This window comes from Octopus bimaculoides, chromosome 21 (assembly GCF_001194135.2).
Source record: "Octopus bimaculoides isolate UCB-OBI-ISO-001 chromosome 21, ASM119413v2, whole genome shotgun sequence".
Taxonomy (NCBI): domain Eukaryota; kingdom Metazoa; phylum Mollusca; class Cephalopoda; order Octopoda; family Octopodidae; genus Octopus; species Octopus bimaculoides.
The window spans coordinates 19,375,577-19,384,823 of record NC_069001.1 but is presented as its reverse complement, the minus strand read 5'-3'; the positions used below and the strand labels follow the sequence as shown (position 1 = coordinate 19,384,823).

General features: G+C 37.4%; 1 protein-coding gene across 3 annotated transcripts in view; it reads left to right on the top strand.

Annotated features, from left to right (window-relative positions):
* LOC106875721 (uncharacterized HIT-like protein Synpcc7942_1390) overlaps positions 1-9,247 on the top strand; it is an 89,250-nt gene that overhangs the window by 9,081 nt on the left and 70,922 nt on the right. Inside the window, exon 1 of one of the 3 annotated variants that reach the window (XM_052975524.1) lies at positions 8,331-8,841. The exons of 1 other annotated variant lie outside the window; for it this stretch is intronic. The gene's annotated coding sequence lies outside the window, so the exon portion shown is untranslated. Of the gene's footprint in view, positions 1-8,330; positions 8,842-9,247 lie in introns of those variants that run through there. One more of the 3 variants, XM_052975523.1, reaches the window with a different exon arrangement.

Here is a 9,247-nt window from a genome sequence, read left to right as displayed (position 1 = left end):
TGTATATATATGTGTGTGTGTGTGTGTGTATATATATATATATATATATATATATATCGTCATCTTTTAATGTCCATCATCCTTGCTGGTCCTAAGACTGCATCATGCTTCAGTGTCAGCTTTGGCATGGTTTCTACTGCTGGATACCCTTCCTAACACCATCCACTTTACAGAGTGTACTGGGTGTTTTTTTCCTGTTTTTGTGACACTTGCACGAGTTCAAGTAACTTGCAAGACAAAGAAACAGCCCCACTACCACCACCACCACTGAGTGGGATTGTAGAGTGGGATTGTAGATTGACTCATATCTGCACTACTGAAGGCTTCATAGATGCAAAAAGCATGTTTCATCATCTGAACAATCAGGCAAGCTTTTTGCATTTGAGAAACTTTTAGTAATACACATCTAAGTCAAACTGTTTTTCATTTTTATTCTTTTATTTGTTTCAGTCATTTGACTTCAGCCATGCTGGAGCACCACCTTTACTCAAACAAATCAACCCCAGGACTTATTCTTTGTTAGCCTAGTACTTATTATATTGGTCTCTTTTGCTGAACTGCTAAGTTACGGGAACATGAACACACCAACAGCAGTTGTCAAATGATGGTAGGAGGGGAGACAAACACAGACACACAAACATATACATATATATACACATATACAACAGGCTTCTTTCAGTTTCTGTCCACCAAATTCACTCACAAGGCACAAGGCTATAGTAGAAGACACTTGCCCAAGGTGCCACGCAGTGGGACTGAGCCCAGAACCATGTGGTTGGGAAGCATGCTTCTTACTATATAACCACTCTTGCACCTTTATATAAATATTAATATTCTTAATTGTACTACAGAATATATCACTAATTTGGCTAGTTTCTTGCTTTCTATCCAGAAAGATGTTGTATATAAACAAAATATTTACATCTGTCTATATATTTGGTATTGGCTAAAAATTTCTAGATATATTTGTACAATACTGAATGGTAAGGCTGAGAGCTTCACAAGGCATTGTTGTCTGTTTTTGCATGGATTCTACAGCTGGATGTCCTTCCTAGTGCCAACCGCTTTACAGAGTATACTGGGTGCTTTTTACATGGTACCAGCTCCAGTGCTTTGTATGTGATATCATCACCAGTACTTTTTACGTTGCACTAGCACTGGTGCTCTTTACACAGCATCTGCACTGATAGGGTCACCAAGTAACTTGCAAGACAAAATGCTCAGGTAGGAGTGAAGAGTAGTATTGAGGCAGGGTGGCTTTGTGCCAGTTGATTAGAGATTAATGGTATAGTTCTAGGTAAATTCTACTACAGTAAATTTCACTATAGGTAACATGAATACACTTTAGATCACATTTTATTCACACATTAAGACAAAAATGATGGCGAGTACATAAAAATAAAGTTATGAAAAAAAGTTTAATATATTTGAAGAAAATTCTTTTATGACAAATTGCATGCAATATTTCTTAAAAATTGCTGAGTGTTTTCAGATTGATAATTCTCAGTTAGCTTCTTTAGTTGAGCATCATTCATTTGAGCGGTCTTTTTTTTTTTTATTGTCGAGTCCCTACTTCAAATGTGTACAATTTTTGTCTGGCTTAAACCTTCTTCAGTCTTAAGGGCATTGCAAAGTTTCCACAAATTTGGATGTGTGGATGTTATCGATGACTGCAAAGCATTGTGGAACCCTTCTACCGAATTATTTGATCTTAGCAAGTCATTTAAAACGCAGTTGCATATATTCCAGAGTTGGATAGGAAACTGGGGTTTCTCTTCGCTGATGAAGACTGTGTCCCAATGTATGAATTCTCAAAATAAGTGATAAACTCAGAAGAGATGCTTTCATCATCAGACAAATCTTCAGATCCATTGCACTGAGCAATCCCTTTCTTTACACTGTATGGATAGTGGGAATTGAAGTTGAGGTTTTGTCCAGTGAAGGTCAGCTTGTGGTATATGGATGTCCTGGCTCCATACTTGGTGCATGAGGAATTATGTACATTATTTATATTATTTACATTTGATGGATATTTGTTCTCATCTTGTTTATTGTTAACACAACATTTCAGCTGATATACCCTCCAGCCTCCATCAGATGTCTTGGGGAAATTTTGAACCTCGGTTCTCATTCTTAAGGTATTTTTCGATGTTGTTGTTGTTATTATTATTATTATTATTCTCGGAATCTTGGGGTTAGTAGCCCGTGCTCTTAACCACTATGCCATATGCCTGTGGACAATTATGGAGTGAATTTTAGGGTTTATAAATCTAATATTTTCCTATCCTTCCTTAATACTGGTTCTCATATGCTATTCATATCTGCACTCAGTCTGCTTAAGAGGTTGTTGTGTCCTAGCATATGTGCTGTTTCTTTTAGTTTTCATATTTTCCAGTTGTGTTCTCTCTCTATTATTTTAACTTCATCCCACATGGGGAGGTGATCTCCCTTTTTCCATACATGATCAGCTATACCCGATTTATCAATATCTCCTCATGTCACAGCTTTGCGATGTTCGTTTACCCTTATTTTGAGGGGGCAGCATGTTTCACCTACCACAGCTGCATGGGATGAAGTACACGCAGTCTTTGGTCATATTCTCTTCTATTGGTGGTTTTACTTGAAGGAGATATTTGCGAAGTGTTTTATTACTCTTGAGTACTGTCCTGATGTCATATGGGCCGCATATCTTTTGTATCTTTTCGGAGAGGCCTTTCACATAGGATAGACAGACTGTAGAGAGTTTATTGGTTTCATCCTCTCTTTTCTTCATAATTGGAGTGGATAGTATGTTTTTGGGGTAGTTGTTTCTTAATAGGTTCTTACTGAGCTTGATCATTTCTTCGTGGTGTGTATCACAATCGCTACTGATATTCTTTGCACAATGTTTTAGTCACTGAGCAATCCCTCTCTTTACACTGTATGGATGGTGGATATTGAAGATGAGGTATTGTCCAGTGAAGGTTGGTTTGCAGTATACGGATGTCCTGACTCCCTACTTGGTGCATGTTATTAATACGTCCAGGAATGCTAGCTGATTGTCTTTTTCCTTTTCCATTATGAACTGTATGGATGGCTTTATTGAGTTCACGTGATCTAACAGCACTTGGACATCTTCCTGGTGGGGCCAGAGTATAAAGGTGTCATCAACATATCGCAACCATAGGGTTGGTTTTAGTGGTGTTACTCCTAAAGCCAAATTCTCAAAGTATTCCATGTATATATTGGCTATTATCGGTGATAATGGTGAACCCATAGCTAAAGCCTCTTCTTGTCAATATATATCAGTGTCGTTACTGAAGTAGGTAGTTTCTACACAGAAGGTCAACATTTCCATCAAGTTTCTTATTGGTATACTAGTGCGTTCTTTTAGATGGGTGTCTGTCACTAGTTTTTCTTGAATCACTGATAGTGCTTCACCAGTTGGGACTTTGGTGAACAAACTTATCACATCTAGACTCATCATCTGGTTGGATTCAATTGGGGTATCCTTGATCAATTCTGTGAAGTGGGTGGAATTCTTCACGTATGATGTTCACTTTCCTGCTAAAGGACTGATTATATCCACAAGGAAGCAGCTCAGTGGATGACATGCTGAACCTCTACAGCTCACTATAGGTCTTAATGGAATACCATCCTAGTGAATCTTAAGGAGACCATATATGTGTAGTAGTTTACTGTAGTGTTGAGTCAGTTCTCTGTACTTCGTTGGTGTACAGTGATCCTTATTCTTGATCAAGATCTGTGACAACTTCCTCTCTGTTTTCAGAGTTGGATCTTTCTTTACTTTTCTGTAACTACCATCACTTATGAGACTTGCCAATTTTTCAGAGTAGTCAGACTTGTTCATCACCACTGTAGCATTTCCCTTGTCTGCTGGAAGTATTATGATAGAATTGTCACTCTGTAGTTTTTTGATAGCGAACTTTTCTTCCTTAGTGATGTTTGGTTTGGGAAATTTTGCTTTTTCTAGTACCTGTCTCACTTTCCACCTTAGTTCATCTCCCTGAGCTTTTGGTATCTTTATGGCTATCTCTTCAATAGAGGCTATTATGTCCAAGTATGCAATGCGCTTGATGGTTGTCGCAAAGTTGAGACCTTTGTTCAGTACTGCTTCTTCGGAGCTTTCTAGATGTCAGCTACTTACATTAATTACTGCTTTAACAGGTGGGTGATGGACTACAGTCTTTATTCTCTGACTTTTGAGTTTCATAAACTTCTTAATCTGGTGTGTCTTCACCATTTCAAATTCTTTCATGTACGACTTTTCTAGATCTTGTTGGATTCTCCTTCTATCATCATCTCTGATTATTTTCCTAAGTAATGAAGATAACCTCTCTTTGATTTCATTATTTAGTTGATGTTTTTTCTAACAGTTGTAATGGATCCTCTCACAGACGAGGGCATGTCCTGCCCTTTCCGCTGCTCTTCTATGAATCCACTGGTGTCATTATATTCAAGCCAGGTGGTATTAGCTTTGAGTCTCTACATCTACACAAGAAAGTTAGATGGTTTGAAAGACGAGTTAGTTTTTGATGGAGTTTCTCTATATGTCTCCATTGAAGTCTAATGTTGGCTCCATACCGATAAGATAATACAGTTCTATATTTAAGAGGTGAGGAATTATGTACATTATTTACATTTGACAGATATTTGTCCTCATCTTGTTTGCTGTTAACACGTTTCGGCTGCTATACCCTCCAGCCTTCATCAAGTGTCTTGGGGATATTTCGAACCGGGGTTCTCATTCTTAAGGTATTTTTCAATGTTATTGTTGTTGTTGTTGTTGTATGAAGAAAAGAGAGGATGAAACCAATAAACACTCCACAGTCTGTCTACCCTATGTGAAAGGCCTCTCCGAAAAGATACAAAAGATATGTGGCCCATATGACATCAGGACAGTATTCAAGAGTAATACAACACTTCACAAATATCTCTTTCAAGTAAAACCAATGGAAGAGAATATGACCAAAGATTGTGTGTACTCCATCCCATGCAGCTGTGGTAGGTTATACAAGAGCGAAACATGCTGCCCTTCAAAATAAGGGTAGACAAATATCGCAAAGCTGTGACACGAGGAGATATCGATAAATCGGGTATAGCTGATCATGTATGGAAAAATGGAGACCACCTCTCCATGTGGGATGAAGTTAAAATAATAGAGAGAGAACACCACTGGAAAATACGAAAACTAAAAGAAGCAGTAGATATGCTAGGACACAACAACCTCCTAAGCCGACTGAGTGCAGATATGAATAGCATATGGGAACTGGTATTAAAGAAGGATAGGAAAATATTAGATTTATACACCCTAAAATTCACTCCATAATTGCCCATGGGCATATGGTGTAGTGGTTAAGAGCACGATTCTAAGCAGTGACCTGAATAATAATAATAATAATAATAACATCGAAAAATACCTTTGGAATGAGAACCGAGGTTCAAAATTTCCCCAAGACATCTGATGAAGGCTGGAGGGTATATCAGCTGAAATGTTGTGTTAACAATAAACAAGATGAGAACAAATATCCATCAAATGTAAATAATATAAATAATGTACATAATTCCTCATCTCTTAAATATAGAACTGAATGATTGTACTCCCTCATCAAGATTTTGTACAGCAGTACAAGATACTGTGAAGATACTGTGCCTATTCTCATTACTTCACATTTCATTGAATTAACTGCCTTTTGGGTATTAACATGTGCACTGCTTGCTGAGTGATTATGGGAGCCTGTTGAAAAAAATAACTTCTGGTATACTGGAGTTGAAAGTTGTATGTAGTCTAGCCTGGCAACCTTTGTAAAAACATTCACAACACCAATATATTTTTGTTTTGCTACTGTTAACTCCATTCTTTTTGTATACAGGATTTTCTTTGTCGCAAAACTTACGTTTGTTCTTCTCTGATGTTATAAATGTTGCCATGGTTGAGGGTTTCAAAGTTCAAAATTAAACTGAATAGAAAAAAAAATTAGCAGTACAGTGAAATTCAGTTAAAAAATGAGCAACAATGGCAGAAACCTATACTTTAACTAACAACTAATTAGCTGAGAAGTGTGTAAGAAGGACGTGTGTAATTAGTTTTCTATAGACCGTTTACTGTAGTTGAATTTACCTTAGTAGAATATACCACAGTGAATTTTACCTATAGTGAAATTTTCCAAGGGGAATTTAACTAAAAACTAATTAGTTAAGAAGTGTGTAACAAGGGTGTGTGTAACTAATTTTCTATAGACCATTATTTTCCTTGTGGAATTTATTATAGTGGAATTTACCTTAGTGGAATAAACCACAGTGAATTTTACTGTAGTCACGAATGGTATAGAGGGACAAGAATAGGTGTGTTACTGTGGAGTAGGTACATGGATACCCTAGCTGGAAAAGAAAGGAAGGTGAGTTAGAGAGTAAGATAAGATGGTGATGCAGCAGTTTGAACTGGGTGAGTGAGCAGGATAGAGGTAACTGTGGCAAGTGATGGATTGAAATATAAGAGAGGCTTGGGGTGGGGGTTGTAGTAGATATGTGAGGGCTTTGAGGGTGATAGTAGATAACCAAAATGTTTACATCAGGGGAGAGAAGGCACAGAAAGGAGGTGATTGGTAGAGACAGTAGGCAGAGGGAAGATAATGGGAAATGGAAGTGATTTGAGGTGGGACAAGTGAGAAAGAAGGTGGATATAGTATGTGCCTATTTCTGCTCTCAAGTGATAAAGAAGTGATGGGTGTTAGGGGATGATATAAGAGGAGAGATAGGTATGGGTCAAAACCCCTCACAAACAAGCATTACCAAGGTTTTAGGATATTGATTCTGCTGTGGTGGACGGGTGTTCTTGAATACAGCAATGTGCCAAATGTCTTTGTCCTTTGTCATTTCCTTCATAAGGTTCATTGTTTTGAAGTTGGCTTGCGATACTTCATCCCATGTCTTCTTGGGTTTCCCTGTTCCACAAATTTTATCCACTTTAAGTGATCAGCACTTCTTTATGCAAATATCTACATCCATAGGCATCACATAGCCAAACCAGTGCAGTCTTCTCTCTTGCACACTGCATCTAATTCCTCTTATGCCTAACTTTTCTTTCAATACACTCATGCCCTGTTGCACATGTACATTGACATTGCACATCCAGCAGAACATACTAGCTTTATCCTTTACTAGTCTTCACATGTCCTCTGCCTTCAGGGCCTACATCTCACTACCATGTTGCATTGCTGTTTTTACACATGCATCATACAACCTTCCTTTCACCCAAAGAGAGAGACCTGTGGTTGCTAACAGAAGTAAAAGCTTCCTGAACTTTCTCCAACCTATTCTTATTCTAGTAATTATACTTTCTGTATATCCTTTTTTGCTGCTAATTAAGCCACCTAGGTCGCAAAAATTATCCACTACTTCTAGAGAGCCTCTGGGGGCATTTGAGAAAATCAATTTTCCATTTCTTTTTATGGCTGGATTCCAACCCAAGCTTCAGCAATACAGTTCACTTTCCACACCTCCAACCTCAAGGTCCTAGATACATTCCAGGCCAGTTACATCAAGATATCAATGTAAGTGTGATGATGTTTTCCTCTTTTTACATCACCATAAAGTGAGTTCCACAATACTAATTTGGATGTTTGTAGCGTAGGGTGGCACATGCAGTGACCAGATAATTGCAACTGTTTTGCCTTACGTGAAGTTTTCAGCAACATTCAATCTGGAACTATTCAAAGTAAACAGTTCAGCATCACTTGATTGATTGTACTCGGTTTTCTTGACATTTGGGTGTAGCTTTAGGGTTTTAGGGTTCGGGTTATGAGTATTTTTGCCAAATTTGGTGAAAATCGGCAAAAATACTCATAACCGTAACCCTAAAACCCTAAAGCGAAAACCAGTACAAACGCACGAACGATGTCATAAATACCAGTACCGCCGATAGTTGTTGTTGACAAACAACGGCACTAATTTTATTCAAGGGAAAAGATCCCATTACACCGCTAGAACGTGTTGTTTACATTCCACAGCAGTAATTGTTTTTACCCCAATAGAGGTCAGTGATTGGTTGAAATTACCGAAATAACTTTAAAAAGATAAAATTTTCTCAATAACACTAAGAGTAAAAGAAGTTTTATATGACACATTCTACCAGTGTCCCAAGTTTGAAAGTGTTTCGTTAAGAAAACAAGTGGCGCCCGCCAAATCAGAAAGATCCCTTTTTTTTTTATTTTGGTGTCCGAGTGTCGAAGTCGGGTTACTGGATCGTGTGAATTATCCGAGTCCGCACCCCACCTACTCCCGTCACAAAAATTGAGAAAACAAAAATAGTGTACTAGGTGTAAAATAATGTGTAGTAAACGAATATGAAGAAAAAACATTGCACCGACAAACGGGAAAGTGGTGAGTAGACTCGGAACACTCCCGATGTAAATTTCCCGAGTCGTCTCCCCCTCCTCCCGTTCTCCAGCGCGCATTTTTTTCGTATTCGTTTACATGTTGTTTTACACTGTTTTTTTTTGCTCGGGTCAAACACTGGAGGTTAACCAAAAAAATTACGATAAAATACACTATTTCTGAGATATTTTGGGTACAAAACAAACATCCCTAGAGTTTTAGTATTATTAAGCTATATAGTCGCAGCCGTTTAATATAATCGAGTATATTGTTATTAAACGGTTATTGTTATATCAAATTAAACTTGTGCTCAAGATATTATATCATCTGCTTAACGTTATCAGTTATTTATTGTTATTTAAAGAACTCTTATCCCCCCCACCCTGCTAACTGATCCCATTAATCGGCTTCGACTTCATTGAAGAAAAAACACCGCAACTAAGCCACCAAGGACAACTGACTCAGGTGAAATTTTTATTGTTGCACGAATTTTCTCCTTTAATATTTACTAAGCTAAATAATTAAATATGTATAACTTTTATTTCTTTAGTTTTATTATATTTTTACTCTTATTGGTTTTCTCTCGTCACTTTTACGTGTTTTTATATTGAAATATCCCCATAAATTGTTCCATCCCTTCTGTTTATCTTCTCCCTATATCACGTTCTTCACCTTTAATTCTGGGATTATAATCTCTTTTATAAACTTCTAGTCACTCTCTGTCAATATTTCAATCTCTTTAGTTGATTTCATGGATTATCTCGTTAAATATAAAAATATTGTCGACAAACATTAAAACCTACAAAACCACCACAGACAGAAGACAACTTCTCAACATTTACAGGTATTTATTATACAAACCAACCTCACT